The sequence below is a fragment of the Squalius cephalus genome, assembly GCF_949319135.1.
Source record: "Squalius cephalus genome assembly, chromosome: 2".
NCBI classification, from domain to species: Eukaryota; Metazoa; Chordata; class Actinopteri; order Cypriniformes; family Leuciscidae; genus Squalius; species Squalius cephalus.
In genome coordinates this window covers 54,116,125-54,140,356 of record NC_137123.1, presented here as the reverse complement: position 1 = coordinate 54,140,356, position 24,232 = coordinate 54,116,125, and the positions used below count along the sequence as shown (strand labels likewise).

General features: G+C 37.1%; 1 pseudogene across 1 annotated transcript in view; it reads left to right on the top strand.

Moving 5' to 3' along the window:
- LOC307149455 overlaps window positions 1-23,444 on the top strand; it is a 426,481-nt pseudogene extending 403,037 nt beyond the window's left edge. The window contains exons 6-9 of the transcript in view: window positions 947-1,006; window positions 2,296-2,446; window positions 18,820-18,981; window positions 23,325-23,444. The product of the transcript in view is annotated as an uncharacterized misc_RNA (transcript). The remainder of the gene's footprint in view (window positions 1-946; window positions 1,007-2,295; window positions 2,447-18,819; window positions 18,982-23,324) is intronic.
- The last annotated feature ends 788 nt before the right edge of the window (window positions 23,445-24,232 follow it).

Sequence of the window (24,232 nt, the reverse complement as noted above, 5' to 3'; positions counted from 1 at the left end):
GACTACACATCACAATTGCAACCTTACTTCTATCAGGACCACTATCGTCAATGATGATTGACAATTAGCATACAGTTTGGATTGGCGGTATGGTTCTGTTCTGGGCAAGAACTCCCTGCCCAGCCTAGCATGAATAAGAGCAGGGAGAGCAGCGATAACCCTCCTTAGGGTAATCAATAATTTAGCAACATAATTCAAGAAAAATGAGTCTGATTTGAAGAGGAATATCAGAAGGCCAAGTCCTGACTGGACACGAGGGAGCTGGGGATGGAGGAGGGTAACTAGCTATAAGTGACTTTATATTTCATAATTCCAATTATTTCTCACAATTGTTACTTTACCAGGAATAATAATCATGAGATTTAATCGCATCTGCTAGCCAGCAGAAACAGCCTTCCATAATGTAGGTGTTTGTTTCTAAAATAACTAAGTGCCTGTACACCTGTGGTTTCCCTGTTGTATAGCATCCACAAGAGCTCTAAATTAGGGCAGAGTCTGAGGTCAGAATTCTCATGTGTTCCAATTTTCTCAGAGAGACTGTTATGTGCTGTAATCAGGGCCATTCCGGCTCAAACAGGCTCAAACAGGAGGCAGACATCACAGTAACACACAGCCCTGATGATACCTAAGCCTTTCATCAGTAGCATGGCAACTGGCTGCCTGCAACAACCCCGAAAATGATAACACCTCACTGCCTGAAATTTGGGACGTGCAGTTGTGAGCGTGTGTGTGCCTTTTTGATACAGAAATGGTGAAGGTGTATGATGCAATTTTCATTTTCACATCAAATTTCACGCATGTGTATCGTGCACCTATGATATGATGTTTCCATATATGGCAGTGTGTCATTGGGATCATTGGCAACATCACTGACTGACATGATGTCTTTGCTGTCTTTGCCCCCTCTTTTATCAGCCCTTTCAACTTGCCTATATTTCAAACACAGAGGCAACACACACACACACACACACACATACACACACACACACACACACATTTACATTTAGTCATTTAGCAGACGCTTTTGTCCAAAGCGACTTACAAATTAGGACAAAATTAAGCGAGTCATCGTGAAGAGGCAAAAAACAACGCAAAAAGTGCTCAAAATATGAAGTTCAGGCATTGTTCAGAGTAGTATAAGCCCGACAAGCGAGGATTTAAAGGAAAAGGAACGTGTTTTTTTTTTTTTTTTTTTTTATGAGGTTAAGTGCTCATGGAAGAGATGGGTTTTCAGTTGTCTTTTGAATGTTGCCAGGGATTCTGCATTCCGGATGAGGGTGGGGAGAGCGTTCCACCAGCATGGAACTGTGAATGAGAATGTTCTGGAAAGTGATTTTGTGGCTGTCTGTGATGGAACCATGAGACATCGCTCGTTGACTGATCGCAGGCTTCTGGTAGGGATGTAGGCTCGTAGGAGTGAGTGAAAGTAGGAGGGAGCTGAGCCTGTGATAGATCTGTAAGCAAGCGTCAATGCCTTGAACTTGATGCGAGCAGCGAGTGGTAGCCAGTGCAGAGAGATGAACAGAGGAGTGACATGGGCCCTTTTGGGCTCGTTGAAGACAAGACGAGCTGCAGCATTTTGAATCATTTGTAGAGGTTTAGTTGCACATGATGGAAGTCCAGCCAGAAGAGCATTGCAGTAGTCAAGCCTAGAGATGACCAGGGCCTGGACGAGAAGTTGTGTTGCATGCTCAGTTAGGAAAGGCCTGATCTTCCTGATGCTGTGCAATGCAAACCTGCATGATCAAGCTGTCTTTGAAATGTGATCTGTGAAGGTCAGCTGGTCATCAAATGTTACTCCAAGATTTCTGACCGACCTTGATGGGGTGATTGATGATGAATCTAGCTGGATAGTGAAGTCGTGTTGTAGAGACGGATTGGCAGGGAGGACAAGAAGCTCAGTCTTTGCCAGGTTGAGCTGGAGGTGATGTTCCTTCATCCATGTCGAGATGTCTGCCAGACAGCTTGAGATCCGTGCAGCTACTGTGGGATCATCTGGTTGAAATGAGAGGAAGAGCTGTGTGTCATCAGCATATCAGTGGTAGGAGAAACCATGTGCCTGCATGATGTGTCCCAGTAATGTGGTGTAAATGGAGAAGAGCAAGGGTCCAAGAACTGAACCCTGAGGAGCCACTGTGGTCAGCTGATGTGCTTTGGATACCTCGCCTGTCCATGCGACCCTGAAGGACCTACCTGTGAGATAGGACTCAAACCAGTGGAGTGAAGTTCCTGTGATGCCCAGTGATGAGAGGGTGGACATAAGGATCTGATGATTCACAGTGTCAAAGGCAGCAGACAACACACACACACACACACACACACACACATACAAACACACACACACACACACACCCACACACACACACACACACACACACACACACACACACACACACACACACACACACACACACACATTTCTGGAAAAGTCAAACAAGTTAATGCTGTACAGATTCCTCAATTCACACACACACTCAACCAACTTTTTAAAAAAGTCATGATGCTAAATCCAACTAAGACCAGCCTAAGCATAGTTTTACATGGTTTCTAGCTTGTCCAAGTTGGCCATTGACTCTTTCCCTGCCATTGACTGAAATTTCTGTCATTTGTGAGAAAACGCTTTCCCGCCATTGACGGAATATTCCGGCTCTCCGTGTTTTCACTGTTATACGGTAGGGGGCGCTATGACATCTTCTGAAAGAGCACTGAATCTTCTGATCAAAAGACATGTGAATAAGCAGAAACAAGAATAGTATATGTAAGCAGATGCATTTAGTAAAATAATGCGATCATCAATATTGAACAGCATATAAATCAAAACTGCCTAATGTTACTGAATGAAATGTCGACCCAGGACGAGGTATAGGACTGTGCAAGCATTAGCGCTGTTGGTGGATTCGATCTACTCCATCTGTGTTTTGATCATTGTTCTGAATCTGATATGGATGTAGTCTTTGACAAAAACGTGATTTTCTCAGTTTTTGCTAAAATAAAGTTATTTTATTTTGACTTATTAAACTTACCCACATTCAAGTGTTGATAAAAGAAAGAAAGAAAATAATACATGCAGCTTTAATACATTTTTAAAGCAGAGGATCTGTTCTTTCTTTTGATATATTGCATGTTCAGCCTGGTATTCATACAACAAAATATTATGGGGGCCATGACATTTTTTTTTTTTTTTTGTAAATGGTCCAAAACGCCGCTTTTTTAAAAAAAAAAAAACCTGGCGTGGAAAGAGTTAATTGGTCAAAGCTAGTCTAGATGGATAAAGGATCTGGTTTACTGTTGGGCAATCTTGGTCAAGCAGGTCAGAGCTGTCCACTTTAGATAAGTGTTTCCTCAACGTGCAGAGACATTTTTTAAATTGCAACTGAATTTTCTTCTTCCTAGCTCAATCAGTAGAGCTCAGGTCATGGGATCGATTTCCAGAGAATGCCTGAACCAATGACATGTACACTGTACCTTGCATGCAATGTAAGTAGCTTTGGATAAAAGCGTTTACCAAATGCACGCCAAATGTTAATGTAGTTGTAAATTGATTTTACAAATTCAAACTAGTATGTTTAGAAAGACAAAAAGTAAAGTTGGTCAGAGCTTATAAACTATTTGCAAAAATAATTGACCAAACAAATTGATAATAATAGGAAATGTTTCTTGAGCACCAAATCAGCATATTAGAATGATTTCTGAAGGATCATGTGACAATGAAGACTGGAGTAATGTCTGCAGAAAATTATTTGTGTCGCAGAAAAAAAATGTCTATGTAAATTTGTATACATTGTGATGGATTTTTTTCTTGCAGGAACAACAATCATATGTTCTTTGGCTAAATGTATGTGTCCCCATTTTGGGAAAATTTGTGACTTTGAGTGTGTGTGTGTAAAAATAACAAATAGGGGAAATTAAACTAGACAGATGACTAGGTTTGAAACCCTGTGATTATGAAGGAATCATTACCTAGCAACAGAAGGGTTTGTCTATGAAGAACCAATCAAATTGTGGGAAATTATGTTAAGTTTCATGTCATTTTGCCATACCCCTTATTCTATAAAAACTGTTGTATTTGTGTTTTCGGTGGGATTCTCAATGGAATTTGTTGGAATCCGGCCATGCTTCTTCTTGGGAGAGATTCCCTGAGAACTGCTCGGGAACTCTTCCGGTCGTGATTAAAGCATTTAAGGGACATTTGCTGAAGTCTGTTTGTCGATTATTGCTGCAGCAAGCTAGTTAGGGAAACAAGTTATTTAGTGAAACACTAGAGACCTTACTACCAAGTGAGACCTTATTCCTAAGTGATAGTGTTCGATAGGGGGCGATACGTCGTTCGACTCTTTGTGAGACTCTCCTAGATTGCGGCTTAGGCGTCAACTCGCACGTTCAGAGGTAACTCAACTGAGTATAATATTTTCAGGTGTCAAGGACACCAGGTTCAACCTAAGTCAGGTCCATAGGGGGAAATCTATAATAATATATTTAATATATATAATAATAAATAATATATATAAAATGAATAATATATACATTTGTAAATGCATATATATATAAATTTGTAAATGTATATATATATATATATATATATATATATAAATTTGTACATTTGTAAATTTATATATATATAAGTGGATGCCTTGGTGAGCAAAAAACACTAAATCTTCAGGTAGCACATCATTTCAGTTGGTTCCACTCCAATTGATCAAAGGAGAAATATATCATATTTGAGGCAAAATATTCCCAGAATATCAAAACAGGTCCTTATCTTTCAATGATTTGGAATTCGACATCAAGCACTTTTGTAACCGACATCACTTTAAGTCAAATGATGAGATGAACAAATCCACTAATGAGCCATCCCCATCGGTCGGCTGGTCTCTTTTTCATAAGGTAAACTTTAATGCAGGCAGGAACCGAGAAAACTTGAACACACCTAAGGGGCATTCAGTGTAACAAGCTTTAAATTGATATTTCATTTGATTCTTAAAGCCTCTGCTGACTGCATATTTTCTTATTCATCAAATGTAGGCGGGGTGGGGTGAAGCCATGCTCTTTTCATTTTTATCTTCTGTCTCACTCCTTCGCTTTTAATGAACATTACTCTCCTTGAACGTGACTCTCTCTCTCTCTCTCTCTCTCTCTCTGAATTCATCACGTCTCTCATTAATCTCCTGGCAAAGGAGCACAAAATGAAAACACACATAAAAACACACTTTCTGAAGAAGGAGATGGTTTAAGAGTGTTTAAATTTGCATAAAACACTCCATCACGCTGGGTTGGCTGGTTGCACAATGACAGACATGTCCTTAAAATGGGTAACAAAATGTAATTAGCAAGCTAAAACAGTTCAGTCAAAGTGAAGCCTAGTGTTTTCTGTTGACCTCTACCCTTACCTAGTTTCTAATGCATGTTTTACTCAAAACCAAACACGGTCGCATTCAGGTGTTTTATTATTTACTAATTTGTCATTTTGCTGACACTTTTATCCAAAACACACAAGGAAGATCCCTATAGGGGAAATCTGATGGTGTCTTGCTAAATGGTGATGGTTCTGTGGTGAATAGTTCATACAACCTCTGCAGGGATTGAGCCTGCAATCAATTCAGATCCTTATAGTTCACAAATGACGTGTACTAACCTGTCCCAAATGGCACATTAATTAATAATGATTTCATAATTAAGAATAAATTCTATGAATAACAAAATCATTCAGCAAGCACAAGGAAAAAGTATTGCAATTTACAACAGAGCCTTATGATACAGGTAATGCCACCTGTCTTGCATTGTAAATGTGCAATAAAACAATGACATACACTAAAAACATTTAAAGTATAATGCATTTCTATTTCAAATAATTTCAAACGATTCATATTTCTATATTTTATGTAATTTCTATTTAAATTTTCAGCACAACCATTTTCAGCGAAGAAGAAGAATAAGAAGTAGAAGAAGAAGTAGAAGAAGAAGTAGAAGTAGAAGTAGAAGTAGAAGTAGAAGTAGAAGTAGAAGTAGAAGTAGAAGAAGAAGAATGAGAAGGAGGAGGTGGATAAAACGAGTAGAAGAAAGAGGAGAAGGAGGAGAAAAAGAAATGCTTCTTGAGCAGCAAATTAGCATATTAGCATGAGTTCTGAAGTATCTTGTGACACTGAAGACTGAAGTAATGGAGCTTTGCCATCACAGGAAAAACAGCGTATACATTTTAAAATATATTTAAATAGAAAACAGTTCTTTGAAGTTATATTTCACAATATTACTGCTTGTACGGTATTTTTTCATCAATAAAGAGACTTCTTCAAAAACATTAAAAAACCTTACCGACCACAAACTTTTGATTGGTTGTTTTATTTAAAATATTTATTTTGATGTATATTAATATTATTATTATTATTATTATTATTATTATTATTATTATCATCATTATTATTCACTTATATATATAATTTAAAAAGGCATTTCATTGAATGACACATTTGATTTGAATGCACAGTTAAAATATCATTATCATTAGTTTCCCAATTAAGAAGCAAAAAAAAAAAAAAAAAAAAAAAAATCATGTGAATAGAAATTATATTTAGATTTATGCTTTAGAAATTTTGCATTGAAATTAATTTACGTAGAACATAAACTGTGGACAATCAGCAAACAAGAAGCATTCATATTTATTTTCCCAATGTAAAACAAGAACAAGAAAAAAGCATGTTATATTGTGACTGAATGCTATATGGAAACCATACTGTAAATGGAACAGAATTGCATATTAAAATGGGCTTAACATTAAGTTGAAACATTTCTTGTTTAAGCTCCTGCTTCCAACTGAATACAGAAAGATACAAATAATTGTTATTGCAAAATACAGATACAGATACAACAGTCTATAGAATATAATAGTTTAGGTCACTGATATGACTGCAGATTTCATCTTAATCAGTTCTTTAAGTGCCAAACTGTAGTTTAAATGGAATAAAATTACCTTTAACCACCAGGCTATACAACCCCTATAATATGTAATGATACAAGGTTGGCATTTCATGAACACATGGAACACTTTTACTCTACCAATAAAAGTCAGAAAATGAGTGGAGCAGATGGAGAGCTGTCAATTTACTATTCAGAGATATGAGAAAAGAGGGTGTGGCCAAAATTGAAAACTTTAATGGCTCACTTTTTACAAGCACACTGGTACTTCGTGAATGTCGGATTTCATTTTCACGCGGACCCATAAGAGAAATCACTTGAGATGGAAGCAGATGGCGAGCCTTTTCTCTCATGCAAACATCAGCACATCCTCCGAGACGGCTGGCTATGTACCCATATAGATTTACTACCAAACTCATCAGTTACAAACGGAATACTGTGCCTCAAGGCATTTCAGATCCAGAATCATTGATAAAGTCAGTTAGGAGCGTGTTTAACTGGTAATTTGGCCTCGTGAGACTTGCACAGGAGAGGTCTGAGCTCTCTTCCTATGATTTCAATGGAAAATGAAGTCCTGGTCTAGATGAGGGGTGCACACAAACGGCCTCTTAGCAATGACCTGTGAGTCAGCCGTACGTGTGCGATGCATCAGACTGCTCAGAGACAGGGCGAATGAAGGACTGGGACACAAGCATTGGTCAGCATCAACCCCTTATATGTATGTGTGTGTGTGTGTGTGTCACATAGGGTCTTCATCACTTATTAACGTCAATCTATCTGTCTCCAAGCGCACTGACATCAGATCATCCCCCACGTGGGCCCTCTCTGAGGGAAAAGTTATTGCTCAGATGTTGCGCTTTGAGAGCTCAGGCATCACACTGTATGTTTTGCTATCAAGTATCAATTTGGTCCTAGACATTTATATTAAAATTCCTTGGGAGACAAATGAGACACTTGTTCAGATACAATAAGGATACAGAAATATAGATCAACGTGGCATAGCTTAAATTATTAACATATTGAAATCTATGACTTTTCAGACTGCAGACAGGTAAATTTGTGTCATTTTAAATAGCCTGCATTGCCCAAATAGATTTAGACCATTTGCCAGCTTTAGGCGTAAAATAATAGTTAAATCAATAAACAGAATCTGATCATGGACTGTTCAGAGAGAACACCCTAGTAACTGTGTCAGGAATGAGCCTATATAAATAAACTTCCTTTAATTACCACATAATGTTAGAATGATCAGATCTGATAAGAGTAATTTATTTCAATGTGATGCACAGAGCACAGAACAGAACCCATGACCTTCTGTAACGCCCACAACCAGACAACTGACATTATGATCTTAGTAAAAATTAGAGAAATCTCAATCCTTTCTAAATCAATCGCAGAAAATCTCTGTTAAGAATTGTAACTCGTAATTTAGAAAACAAATGTTATTCAGGCAAATCTGAACAGTGAGTGACATTATTGAGATCTCCACTGAAATTCTACAGGGGAAATAGGCTCAGAAGAAGCAGAAGATTTACACAAAAAGTCTTCATTTACTCTTCATGTAATCTAATTGGAGTTTAGGAGACACCGATTTTTTTGGAGATTTTGTCTCTCGTAGGCAATAGCAAAATGGTTTTAAATTGCATTTAAAAATATTTAATACATGTAGTGTTTTGATTTTAATATGGTGCATTGTGGTGTGATACTTTTTGTCAATAAGAGCTTGATTTATTTCCTCCTCTTGATTGCTTCAATTACCATCTTCATTCCAGTGCTGAGTGCTGATCAGCGAAAGAAAAACAACATTAGCTCTGGTCCAAAACCTACAGCCTAGGCAGCTGACTTTTAGGGCAACATCTTGACTAAAAAAAAGAACAGCAAAAGTGACTGAACTGAAAAGCTCTACTACAGCAACTCAAACTGAACACTGCTTACATGAAGCGCAAGAGTTTGACATTAGCATGTTGCTAAGCTAACAACCCCAATAAGCATAAAAATAGAAACACAAAAATAATGGTTAAAACACTCAACGTTTTTCTTGCCACGCCAAACATCTTGGACTTGTTGGCTTCATCTGAATATGCACATGTCCCTAATACTGTATATAGTAGGTGAAAAACAGTATGTGAAAAGAACAGTATGCCTGAATTCAAAATATTAATAAAACAGCAGGCAAAAGGTATCAGAATGACCTAGAGTAGGGGTGAATACTACTTCCGGCAATATTCTGAAGGACTTTACATCCAATGGACACTCCACTATCCCATGAAGCCATGGGTGAGAAGTAGTGAATGGCAGTGAAGCGAAACAACTGACCCTGTAGGGCACAATACTAACATGACGGATGTATTAAGTGAAAAGTAAGTACTTTTAAAAAAAGAGTATGCGATTTTGAACAATGTAATTTTTTACTGAGCTTGTGACAATGCATTCTATGATTGCCTTCGACACAAAATATGCATCATGATGCTAAACTCACCCTGGGCTAAACTGGGCTGTTACTAAACCCTCATCATCAAGTATTCCACTCAAAAATGCTTAGGATCACTGTCTCCAGAAATCATTGCTGTCAAGCACCGGCATGTACAAAGAGTTCGATTGGTTTTACAGTCGGTTATTCAGTGTTGAAGTTGACATGGAACATAATGTACCAAATCTTCCCTCGTATTTAGTAAGTTCTGTAGTGATCAGCAGGCAAACACGAGGGCAGACTCCCCTCATCACAACGTGATGATGATTTCTTCAGCCTTGATGAAAAGGACAGGACTCTAAAACTCACACCTGCAAAAGAAGTTCCACAGACAAGGAACTAGGTGGGCTAGGAGATAAGCCTGCAAAGACAGTTGCTTGGTACCATTTGTGGAGGGGAAGAATGATGACATTAGCATGCCAATGATCACAGACTGATCCCATCACCATTTGCCCATTGTTCACCCAGTCCCTCAGTCCTGAGACCAAGGTGTGAATGACCACAGACTCTCAGACTCACCAAACCGGTTTTGCCATGTGGCTTGAAGCCAAAAGTTTGAAGGCTTGAAGTTTTCTAAACACAATGGACACGCAATGGACAAAATCTTCTCAATTTCTATTAACAGAACTGTATAATATACCAACGCATTCTCATCCTAGGGCGTCATATACTGACGCTTTTGACATTTCGTCTACATCGAACGCACATGGCACCCTTTAGCGTCAATATGACACGTACAGAGCTTTGTTTGGTTATGGGTAGGTTTAGGTCTGGTGTAGGGTTAGGGTTAGACCGCTAGGAGGCGCCTTCTGGCCCATATCTATCTGCGTCTCATATTGACACTAAAGGGTGCCATGTGCGTTCGATGTAGACGAAATGTCAAAAGCGTCAGTATATGACGCCTTGGGATGAGAACGGGCTGCATATACTTAATGAGTGCTGTTTGTGTACATGCATACATATACAAACTTATCTATTAAGGTATACATGAATTCATAGGTAAAAGGTCAACATAACCCAATGATGTTTGGACTTTCAGCATGATGCCTAGGTTAGTCTTAATTGGTTTGGAAAGTGAATTATGCATAGGAAAAACCTTAAGGACATTGTTCTAAACATGAACTTTAAGCTATGTAAATGAACCTCATGCAAAAGAGAAGCTATACACTGGCCACCTCTGACAGCATCAGCCAATTAAAACACTGGATCTGAAAGGTGCCAATTTGCAATTCCTTCCTCCTCAGGAGAGATTTAAAGGTTCTCTCTGAGACAAAGAGTTGTTCCAGTTCTGAGTTCTGAGTGCCAGCTCAAGGTTCCAGTTCTGAGTTCCAGTTCAAGGTTTCAGAGTTCCAGTTCTCTCTCCCTCTTGAAAGAGAGAAACAAAGAAGTTCTGCAAGAAGTGAATTTGGGGAGTTTGGAAATAGCAACCGGATCAACGACCATAAGCTCAACGCCCCCCATTTTCAAGATCTTCTGCACTAACTTCAGAATCTCATCAGAGATCTTCCAGATCTGCGTGTTCCAGATTGTCCGGATCTTCTGTACGGACTTCAGAATCTTCTCTTCAGTGATCCTTCATCTGCGTGTTCCAGATTACAAGGTTCATCTGCACAGACACTAGAACCTTCAACTTCAAGGCTCTGTGTGTTCCAGAATAAGGACCTTCTCTATGCTCCAGGAGTTCAACGTTCACAAGTACTTTGTGTTCAAGGCTGTGAAATGGATTCCAACTTCTTTCTTCCCACTGCAATGCGGCCAAGCTCAGCAAGTGGAAGACGTTGCCGCTCGTAAACCTCTTTCCAGAGACTTGCAGAGGTGCAAATTGTCAGTATATGAGTATCTAATTTGCATTAGATTTTGCATAGCTGATGTCAGTTAACAAATAATATCTCAATTTATTTGTTGAATTCAGAATAAGGTTTACCTTATTACTTTCAGAGGAACTACAGTTATCCTTCCATAAGATAACTTGTAACATCCAACTCATTCACTTGCATTTATCAATATATTTACACGTTATCCATTCAGTAGTTGTTAGTTACTCTTGTCTATCCTTTTGTTAATAAAATCCTTTTATTATAATTGTGTCTTCCTTGTGTTGATAATACAGTAAGAGGCTTTACAAGTTAACAATATCACACAAATCTTTCAGATTGGTCAGATGACGAACTTTCTCCAATTTATATAATTCTAATTCAGCCAACAATCTCCCATGATTGTTCTTTACTGCCAAGGGTAAATTGCTTGGCTGGTGCCCCGTAACAAAGGAAAGGAGTCATCTGACACTCTCACACTCACCTTGGGTGACGTGTGACCAAAAACTCAATATTAATATTAATACTGAATATTAATATTAATATGTAAGACCACAAATCACTACAGTTCTGTTCTGACAGTGTCTCTGATGGGTTCATACAGTGGTTAAATGGGGAATAAGGGTGTACAGGGGGCTGCCTGTGGCATATGTGAGCAAATGCTCAGGGCGGTGTTAAGTAGAGCGAGGTTTAGAGTCATAATTCTCACAGCCAACGTTGGCAGGGGTCTTCCTTCCTGCTGGCTTTGTTCCAATCTAATTACACACCGAAAGGACTATTTTTCTTAGTTAGGTGTTAAGGTTAGCATTTTGCGCTTAGCTGTTTTCCCCCTCTCTGTGGTGTTTAAGGTAAAGTTTGAGGGAGTATTTAGTTCATTCGTTCCCAGAATCCTCTGCACAGATGCCTTTCGGTCACTTCCTGTATTACTCTGTCTTTTATCAGAGATGGTTGATTAGAGGATAACGGGGAAGACACAGCACGGTCCCGTGGCAAACAGGGGTTAAGTGCCTCGTTTGAGGGCATAAAGGCACTGGCCAGAGGAAGCGCCCACAGTGTGAATGAAATCTTTCCAATCTTGTCATGGCGCTCTCACAGACTTACATGACCTCTCCTGAGCTATGAACAGAAAAGATATTGTGGCATAACGCATCAGCGTCATAGATATAAATGTAATGTAGTAGAGAACCAGGCAAGAGTGTTTAGACTTACTCTTCAGGTTCAAAAGGGGACATATAATGGAAATTTTCATTACACTTTCTGAACCAAAAGATTAGGTATGCTTTAGGTACGCTTTAAATATAATGTATTTAAAGACTGAAATTATACAGAGATCATACAATCCTTATTAATAGTGATATTAAAACCTGTTTAGGCGTAATTTTAAGAAATGTGCATTGTGCAATAAAGAAATACTCCAAATAAAGTTGAATTATAATTTTATATCAGTAAGTATGTCAATAAATATGTTAATTGATTTGACGTATACTTAGTATGAAATAAATGTATTTTGAATAGATTTTGGTATAGGTTGTTTTACTAGGGTATAAACTGTATATAGGCTATATATCAATGTTACGTTGTTACTGAGAAATAGTTAAATAGTGCATTTACTTAAATTGATGGCTTTTATAATTTCTTAGCAGCATTGCTGCCTAATTTCTGTAGAGTAAAATAGCCAACAGATCTTTAATACAAGAATGTATTGCATGAAGGTCATTACCAGTTGAATACTTAAGGTTTTACAAACAGGGGCTGATATCAGAGCAAATAAGCCGTAGTGTAGTGATCTTATGTTTATGTGGAGTAAAGATGCTGTGGAAGGTGAGCTTCTGTCGAAAGCTCTCATAGTAGCTTTCATCCTCTTGAAGCCTGGCAAGCAAAAAGCATCTCTCATTCAAACACACTTTATTATTGAAATGAGCTCAAAGGAAGCAAGATTGCTTAAGTGGAATCAGGCCAACAGTTGATGGCTGTGTGTATATGTATGTGCGTGTGCGTTGGCTCATTACCCAGTCTATAATTTGAGATGTTTTTATGATGAAAAAGCCACTTGGTGACAATCAAAGAGCATCTGAAAGCCTGAGCGCACCTAATGCCTTTTCCACTGATTGAGCTACAACAAGGAAACATGAAGATCGATAGGATAGCAAACCCAGAGAGAAAAGAGGGAGAGAGAGGAGATGAATTGAGTTGAGAACTGACAAATCCATAAACAGCCAGCGTTGAGTTGAATATAACAGAATTATCTTTTGTATAATAGCCTGTTTGAAGTGCTTAGCTAAAGAGGAATATGCTAAATAAGAATAATAAAAACCAGCTGCTTAAATCAATTGCAACATGTACAAAATGTGTGCATGTATGACGCATGACACATACATGATATATCACAGCCAAAAAGGGAACATCTGGTGAATTGCAGCATGTATAACAGAGATAACAAACTGCGGTGCTTAATGTTTACCCTCATCATAGGTCATTTACTGGAACAACCACCTCAGAAATTAATATGAGGAATGTATATCTTTATTACTGACACCAAAAAGATTAGATGTTGCTTAGATGGTTCATTATCCCAGTAATTTAAGCTCAACTAATGATGATGTATGATGAAAGGAGAGAGTGAAATGTCGCCCGCTGAGAGCAACAGATCTTCACGGCTTCAACTGCATCTAAGGGAAACATCAATAGAGACTGTTTTTTGAATTTGATAATAAAGAAAATCACTTACAAGTTTACAAAAAACAAACCAAAAAAAAAAAAAAGATTATAGCAGCAATGTCGGGGTGGGGGGTTTGTGGGGGGTTACGAATGATGCTAAATGAAAGTGCACTTTGTTGGTGTTATTTCAGCACCCGGTTCACTAAAGGAATTACGCAAATCAGGCAACGACACAAACACGCCCACAAGATCTGTGCCCGATATGATTTGATAATGTTTGCTTGCAGTGGTGGCTGCATCAACTCTACAATATATTGGTACTATATCGATTATAGGTCAATTTTAGAGTTTAGAGAATTAGAATCAAAATTGGATATATAATGATTGATACTGGATCTTTACAATTTTAAGGCTAAGTTATTTTTGTTCTTCACTTATGCCCATTACACATTGTGTGTTTTTGGGCTGTCCCAGATGAAAGATGACCAATTGTGGCAATTTCTGAGGTCGTGGATCCTAAATGGTAGCCTGGAAATCCAGACCTAAATCTAAAAGATTAATGGTCTGGCGTCGACTAATGAAAATCGCCCAGCTCGAGGGGCGGCACCAAGCATGCATTTGAAATCTCACAGCACGCAACTGGATAACACTACGACCAATCACAACAATAAACCCCATACGCTTAGCTACCAGCGGAGCTAACTGGTAGATTAGACTCTTACCGTATCCGGTCGGCAAAACAGCAAAAACGTCCTTCTTGCAAAGGAACGATTCGAGCGGCGTCTTCTGTTCCTGTTTTAGATAAAAAGCCAAGTCTAACTCATTTATTGTAGCGGCCAAAGCCGTTTCAAACAACTGGTATTCATCCATAGCCATCTTGCAATGTTTACAAATGACTTCGACGTCACAGCGCTGTCGTCATCTATTTAGCTCGCCTCTGGCCCGCCTATATCAGATAACCCGATGTGATTGGTGCTGCTCAGATCGAGGGGCATATTTAATGAGCATTATTACTCGACACCAGAGTAACTCGCTGAGCAAATTCAACTTGTGCTCTCACGATGAACTCTGGATTACCAGGGTACCTAAATGGTGGTCCTATGCCTCACTGTGAGAGAGGTTCAACGATGGCCACTGAAGATAGCCATGTCAGAAATTGAACATGATCATCTTACAGTGTTTGCTGCTATGCGTCTACTGACTTGCCAATAAAAATGCAACATGAAATGGCATTTTGGTCAACACGACATGGCACTAAAACTTAAAACTACTTACCTCAAGCTCTACTTTCAAAATTGCAAAATTGGCATGCCAAGTTGGCCTCTTTTCCCTAGCCATGACCGCGTCCATATTCTCATCTTTCGCTTCCTCCTCTATTTTTCAGCACACATAAAAACCACAGTTGTCAAAGTGTGATTCCTCTTGCTCTATTTGTTTACTAACTTGTGTCGTAGCCTAGCCTGGCTAACGTCAGACCTCGTCTCATTGAGACGTGGTCTGGGAACCACATGTTCATTTTCTCGTATTTGAGGCGTGGTTTACGAATGCCCAGAGCCGTTTATTGGGCGCTATGAATGTCTATCAAATGCGCCTGTACGTAGTTCATAGCCAATCATTTCAATTATACCAGATGACGTATGTAGAGCGACAGAAATTCGACGAGGAAGAAGACAAAATAAACTTGCGTTCTAAACTACTTAGAACACTATCTAAGGCTGCATCGAAAGGTAACTCCGCGTCTGATGTCATGTTGGATCCATAGATATAAACAAACTGCTTCGGTGTGTCGCATAGACGTCGCCATCGTCTTGCTGCTCCCTCCCCGTTCTGTGATTGGTTCCCTTTTTGAGGGGAAAATCTGGTAAACCTAGCAGCGTGAATAAAATCGCGCTGCGGGCAAGGCAGCATGGGGAAACCCAGGCTAGTCGTAGCCAACAATTCAATAGGTTTCATCATCGTACAGTCTACATACATGTCGTGCCCACGTTTATTAGATCCATGTCATAAAAAATTCAATGTCACTTTAACTTGGAATTACAACTTCAGTTTCTACTATACATTCAATTTTCATGATTTTACTTGTGTCTGACCTTGACAGACTGAACAGAAGAAATTAACCAGTGAAGAATTCCACATAAGACGGAGTCTCAGAACGCACCAACCTATTACGCAATCGCCACAGACCAATGGTAGTTCGAAGGTGTTTCCTTACTTAGGCAAGCTGTTTCAAACTCCAGAAACAAACTCCAAATGAACTTCTTTTTGGCATAATTTTGTTGAAATGACGTCACACCAGTTCACTCTTCGATTTCACTTGCAGTATATTGGGACCTTTAACTGCTCATTTCTATAATTACATGTAGTTACAGTACATTTAGTACATTTAGATCTAACACTCTATACCTCTCTTTAAACACACTGTAAAAAAAATCCTAATTTTACAGAACATAACTGTGATTTTTTGACAATCATTTTCTTTAATTTTAAATTGTACTCAAAACACTGTAAAATTACAAATAATATCTGTAAAATAAAAACTCAGCTGTTATTTTAGGTATTGTGACATTAATGACAAATTCCAGTAATTCACCTTTTTTATGAGGAAAATTGATTGTATTTTTCATACAGTATTTTTTCTGCTTTCTTAGATTACATAAAAATGTATGTAAAATTACAAATATAATCTGTAATTAAACAGTAACAAAACAGTTAAATGATAAAATGGTCAAATGACTGTCAGCACCACCCCCACCCCCCCCCCCCCCCCCCCCCAAATAAAAAAAAAAAAACTATAAAACATTCTAATTTAAATAAACTGAAAAACACTGATATTTTACAGGTATTTCCAGAATAATCACAATCATATAATTTCATTGTAAAAAATAAAAAAAAATCGTAAAAAAAAGGGTCAAATGACTGGCAGTTACGGCTGCCAAACAAAAACCCTAAAATTAAAGTAAAATGTGCTAATTTAAATAAACCGAAAAAACACTGTTATTTCACAGGTATTTCCTGGATTATTATGATCATATACCTTCATTGGAAAAAAATCATTAAAAAAAAGGGTCAAATGACTGGCAGCTGTGGCTGCCAAACAAAAAACATAAAATTAAAGTAAAATATGCTAATTTAAATATAGTGTAAAAAAAAACTTTAAAATAAATTTGATGTCACCATGATTGAGATCAGTGTCTGCTTTAGTTGGGCTCATGACCAGTGAGTATTTAACTTTAGTTTTCTCTGGTTGCTTTAACTCTGTATTTGTTTCACATTTGTTATAGCAATAAATGCTGGAGAAAATATCAGATGATCTTGGTCATTCATTGATGATGTTATAGCCATCCATGAGACCAGGTTGGATATGATATGACATAATATATAGATGGAATTTAGCTTTATACAAAGTCTATAATTAATGTCATATTTTTTCACATGACCCTTGAAATATTGTGGCATTAGTATTATAACAATCTGAAATAAAAAAAATATATAGACTGTGTTGATTATACAGAAAAAGTTTTGAGCTGGTTCATTTTTTTTTAGTAGTATAGAGACATCAAGAATCAACATATGAATCTCAACAATGGTGACAACCAACAAAGCCTTTTTGTGACTTTATAGTAGTTCAGATTTTTTTTCATTGTCACCATTGTTGCGATTCATACGCTGATTCTTGATGTCTGAGTGAGTCTATATATATATGATCCCGTCAAAACATTTTATGTATAATGACTTCATAAAATCTGAGTATCACAGCACTGCAGGATCTTCTATAGCAGTTTTATCATGCAAAATTAACAACTAATATTTAACAGGTGGTATCAATGAAGCAGGACACTATATGATGACCATTATCATTAAAAAGTGACCAACATCATCTGATCTGAATTTCTCTTGGATTCCTAAATATGCATCAAAAACACACAATTAAAGCAACCAGAAATACTCATGTAAAAAACTAAAAGGTCAAGAGCCCAACTAAAGCAAACACTGATCTCCATCATGGTGACATCAAACTTTATTCTTTTCAATAAAACATCAACTTCTAAACCTCTGTTAATTCTCAATAAGAATGTTAGTATGAAAGAAATAAAGTCTGGATTGTAATAAGTGAAGATGCTGAGATCCTGAGAGATCTGGTAGTGTTTAATGTTCTGTTGGGGTTTAAAGTGTTTCTGTATGGTGTGTTTTGTGTGTCACCATTGTATTGAAGAGTAGAGCCTGAGCTTCAGTCCAGGATGAGCAGGAGAACACTGATGATATGCTGCATGTTGCTTTATTTAACTGACAGTAACTGTGTAGTTGCTGATGCAGTGACGTATAGTCACAGCAAATGTAGTTAACTGCATGTTTTTCAGTGAAAAATTCAGAGAATAATTGTGAAATAACTGTGTTTCTGTTAAAAAAAGATTAATGAAGATTTCTGTAAAAGTATTTTGCACTTATTTAAATTAGGATATTTTACTTTATTTTTACAGTTTTTGTTTGACAGCCGTAGCTGACAGTCATTGACCGTTTTTTTTAAGATTTTTTTTTTACAGTGCACATTAATACAAAATATTTTGACAATGTATTGTACTTTTTTAAAATGACTATGAATTTGCATACGTTAAAGATAAAATTGTACAGAATTGAATACTGTAGGCCATTTATTATCAGTCATTAAATTAAAATGATTTTTTTTTTTTGTTGTATCAGCCAGAATTCTAATACCGGAGCATCCCTAATGGTGAACTTGTCTCTGATTGATTAAGGAAATGCGGTATAGAGTCAAATCTGAAAGAAAAGAAAAAAGAAAAATGTGCACAACTCAATGACCTGTGAAGCATTCTCCAGGTCAGCAGATTACAGAGCAGAGTTTAAGCTAAAAATGTGCAAACAGTTTAACTTTGATTATAGCCAATGAGCTCCCCATTAAAACCATTAAACTAATTACAGGCTGTCTCCTTCAGGACAGGGGATCCACAGTCCACTCTAAAACACAAACACACACACACACACACACACACACACACACACACACACACACACACACACACACACACACACACACACACACACACACACACATACACACACACAGACACTGATTCAATGAAGCATGGAATGCTGGGAAAGAAAAAAAACACAGTAACACAGAGTGTCTTTGTGCAGGACAAGAGTTTAAGTTCACAGTGTGTTCATTCAAGCACGGAGCTTTGGAAATGATTATATTAGTTCAGTTTCTGAAACACTGGATTGTTTTCTGAATAGCTGAGCACTAATAGCAAAAGTAGTTACATGTGTTTGTGTCCAATATAATTATCTTCTAAAACTGATACAGGACAGGATGGAAATGAAAGTCATGTGCAACACAAACACACTAAAAAAAAAATAAAAAAAAAAAAATAAAAAAAAATATATATATATATATATATATATATATATATATATATATATGTGTGTGTGTGTGTGTGTGTGTGTGTGTGTGTGTGTGTGTGTGTGTGTGTGTGTGTTGAAACAAAACTTGATGAACACTTAATGCTATATTAACACATTATATTACACAGATCAGGGAGAATGATTAATCGCACACATTTTAATCACATTATCATTTTCCTAATAATTACACTATATTAACACCTAAAAAATGACAGCCCCCATTTTATAAGGAACCCATATGGTCATTATTTTCGGTACTAGTAACCGAATTCAATACTACCTAAATCCAAATTATACTTCAGTTTGGGTAAGAATTTCTTTGATAAAAAAATTAATAAAAAATAATTATAATAATTCTATTATAGTTCTCAGTAATTAAACTAAGATGCATTAAACCAAGCTAAAGCGACAGTAAAGTCATTTGTTACAAACGATTTTTATTTCAAATAAATGCTGTTTATAAAAGCATCCTGAATTTTTTATTAAATAAATGCAGCCTTGGAGACCGCATACTGATGAATGACAGTGTTAATGTTACATTAAAAGTTACATAAAATTATTGCTCTCCTCTATGTACTGTAAAATTGGCATATGTACAATTTCTGAAGAAAATGTGAGTTGTGCTTGCTCCTGCAAAACTCTGTAGGGCTAAGGTGTGCAGTTGCTAAGGTGTTTAAGTGTTGTTATGCAGTTTATAGGTGGTTGCTAGGTGATCACTTACTAAACAACTATTTGAACAGTCATTAAAAAAGAAGACTAGATGTTCATGTTTGTATTTGAATGCTGAATGAATGAATGAATGAATGAGCCGTGTGTTGCTTTATTTTGCACTATGTAAATTCCAATTTGCATGCGCTTTACAAGTATCCTAACAGAACTTAGCTGTACATTTCTAGGTTGCCCATCTGGAATGTAAAGAAAATTTCCTGAAGGAAAAAAAACCTGTAGTAGATCAGTATAGAGTATGTGTTCATTAAAGAAAAGGTCTAACCACAGCACACATGTCCTTATAATGAAACATGACAGGAATTCCCATGTGATCTGTGGTCCTTATCTGCCCCCCGGAATGCCACTGGGTTTTTGGAATATCATATGGAAATTTTATCCTTGTGATCATGTATTAAAGCATTGTAATCCATGATTTTTGTTTCTTTTTTTTTTTTTTTTCTGACAGCGGTTGATGAACAGCATGTGACAGCGTAGTTTGAGTATGGGCTGATCTTAGACCAGTATCAATGTCTCTGAGTATAAGACTGAGAATTATGAAAGAAAGATGGTCTTAAATCATGTCACTTCAATCTTAATCTAAACAGACATGGCATGCCTTGTTAGTGTCTCACTGATGGGTTTCAAATGTTCTTGTAGCAATGAAAACCAGTGGCTCTCAGTGATGTAAAGCATATGGCCTTAAGAATGTCAAGCAGAATTACCACCGGCATGTGTGTGGGGGGTGTGAGAAAGTGGGTGGGTGGGTGAGTGGGTGGGTGGGGGGGGGGGAGGGGGTGAGCAAAAGAGAGAGATTGATTTGTGTAAGCACAATGTCAGAAGCAGTAATATAACTCTTTAGCCCCATGAAAGGGCTTCTTGTCTCTGTTTTTTCTCTTCAGAATGGCAATTAGTCCAGCCATTTCATCACCTCATCACTTTAACATGATTGTATGAATGGCCTTTTTAAACCACTGGTCATTCAGCAAAGACCACACATATATATTCACCTTTGCTTCTATCTGAAACCCTTCACAATTGTAAAGTAAGCTGTCTGGAACGTATAAACAGTCACACACACCTCTCAGCTCTTGTGGCTATACAATATCCTCAATCTAACACACAGTACAAAGAACCATTGTAGCAGAGGTCAGGGAGAGGGCATTGGACCAAACTACACACGTCGCAAACAACCCATCTTATCGAAAACACTTGACTCACATTAATGAATCTATAAATAGAATATATTAGCAGACACTTAAAGGGATAGTTCAACCAAATCTGAAAATTCTGTCATAATTTAGGCTACTCACCCTCAAGTTGCTATAAAACAATAAATTAATTAAAAATAAATAGTTTATAATTGAATACTTGACAATAACAACACTGGTTGCATCAAACTTGAACAGGCCTTAAAGAGATAGTTCACGCAAAAATATATGGATATTGATCCATAATAGAAGGATGATTGGATGAGGGATGGATGTATGGATATCTATCTATACAGATGCACCACAAATATCAAACTATACAGATAAAATAGTACTGAATTATGTGTGTTACACACAAGTGTTACAACTAACCCCTCTGTCTGTTACAATTAACCCTGCATATGGGTTAAGTTGTAACATTTGCACTTCTGTCACTTTCAGTGCAACTGTACAAAAATGTGTTGTATTTGTGTTGCGGGTTGTGAAAAATGTGTTGCGGGTTGTGCCCCGCTCTCCCCTACTACTAAAATAACACTGAATGCAACTATAGGGATGAACCAATATTAAATGATAATCGATTACGACAATTATTTCAATGTTATGGCCAAAATTACACTGTGCCCAAATAAAAAAACATTAACACCTTAAAATAAAATAAATACACAAAATAAATTGCTTGAAATGCTGAATTAAGGCATCACAATATTATAATGTTTTGTACTAAATTTTTTTTATGAAAAATAATGTTTTTAATTTTTTTGTTTTTAAAGATTAACTATTTGCATTAAATGACAGCAAACAATTGAAATGTAAATAGGTAAAATGTGCAAACATAATGAAATATCCAATACTGGAAGATATATATCCAATATCAAGCAAAATAAAAATAAATAAGATTGTCTGAAAACTTATATATTATGCATTCTTAGAATAAATGAAATAAATTTAGAAAATATTTTGGTACATAATATATGTGTGCGATTACACACACAGGCAAGTGTGAGCTATAATTTTAATGCGGCCATCATTTTAAAAGTATAACAAATAATATTTCAGGATGAATTTTCACAGTTTAGTAAAACAGTTCAATAATAAAACCCGTTTTAAAAGCGAATAATTTTTTTTACTGTAGTTACACAAGATTAGATCTTAAATAGGACTGCTAAAAATGTGGGATTACCAAAACCAGATTCCAGGCGAGTCATATCAGATCATGAAAGAAGAGAAGAAATGTGTCAGCTGTAATGTGAATGGACTATTTGCCCAGAGTTACAGTAGCTGATTAGAGGTTTTTTTTGGTGTGTGATTAGCAGCAAAATAATGAATTGGATAGCAGTGAAAATGTGGCTTCTCCATGCTTTATTACCTAACGTCTGTTTCAATTTGCACCTCAATTGATGTTTATGAAATCATCTCTCTTTAAGGCATCTCTCTTTAGGCTGAGGAACATGTATATAATCGTTTGGACGCTAGTTGATAATCCGTGCCAAACAAACGTCACTTTACACAGGCCTGAACATTCCAAGAGCTTCCGCTGCATCAGCGTGGAGATTCATATCTGACGCAAGTCCTGCGTCAAATGGCAGCAGTTATCCATCAGCGTTAAGAGTCTTGACAGGCGACGCTTGTGTGCTAAGTGGCAAGCTAAATGCTTTAAATGTAAATATACTACATCTGGCACACCGTCTCATTTCCAAGCCATCCTTCAATTCACTTTGTGGCTTCATGCAAATCGCTCTTCCCTCTCATTTTCATAGTAATGGATGATTAGTATGTTATGGAAGAGAGTGTGTTAGATGGTGTTCAGACACGGCGTCCCTAGTGTGTGCGTGTATGTAGATGAATGTGTGTTTTGGTTGAGTTCGAACATTCTGTCCCTCGTGTGCATTCTGGTCGCCATTTTTGTCCCGTTGTTGTGATTTTTATAAATCCAGGCCCGGGGGACATCAAGCATTCCGTTTGTGTCCTATTTCGCAAATTCTGCTTAAAAAAACAACAAGAAGTTGATTCTGGAGTGTTTCTACCTCTCCATTATCCAATGGTATTTCTCTGTCTTGCACTGTTTGTTCTGCACAGTCTCTTCGTGTCTCTTTCAACAGTTTATCTGGTTTCCACAATTCTCTACTCTTTGTTCAGAGTGTCTTTCTTCCTCTCATGTGGTTCCCTGGGAGGAGTTTAGATGAGGACTCATTCAGAGATGTGAAACAGCCTGTGACTGTTAAGCAGAAGCAGACATTTGAGAATCGAGCCCTCTAAGGAGTTTGTAGACCTCTATGGATGTCGTTAACTCTCTCTTGGTGGTCAAATCAAAAGCAAAATGTAAAATGACCCCATGTTTGTGTATATTTGGTGCCTCCTGGCAAGTATCGCTATTCTAAAATGACAACTTTTCTTTTCCGCAAGCTATCACTTAAACAATCGACAAAACGGCTATTTAGACGTTGTTTTAGCAGACTCACATTCAGGTCTGGCTCCACTCTAAGGCCATGATGCAAACAATTCCAGGTGAATAAAATCATGTCCCAACATTTCTCACTGAATGCTCTGAAATACATGACAGGATATTGGTATTTGGCCCCCTAGACTTTAAAATAACAAACTTTCTTAAACATACTTTTGAGTCTACTAAACCAAAACAAGATTACTTACAATGTTCACTAACACACACATTTTCATAACCAATTAAGAACACTTCATCCACATCACAAATTATATATGTAATTATCTGGAGGAAAATCCCATTTTAAACATTTTTGGAATAAATATACAAAATAAAGCATTGTCTTGCTAAGGCTAATTTTATAGTTTACATTTTATGTATCCAGAATACATAATTAAATAATATGTTAACACTTTTAATAGTAATTTGTCAAAATTACAGCTTGACTGGAAATGATGTGCAATCAATATATTCTGTTCATGAGTGTTATTTGTTCAATAGTTATTCAAAGTCTTTCAATCTTTTAAAATAGATTTTCACATGTTAAGTTTCAAAGAAACACCCATATATTTGCACTAACGGTCTGTAATAATTTTTTAATGTC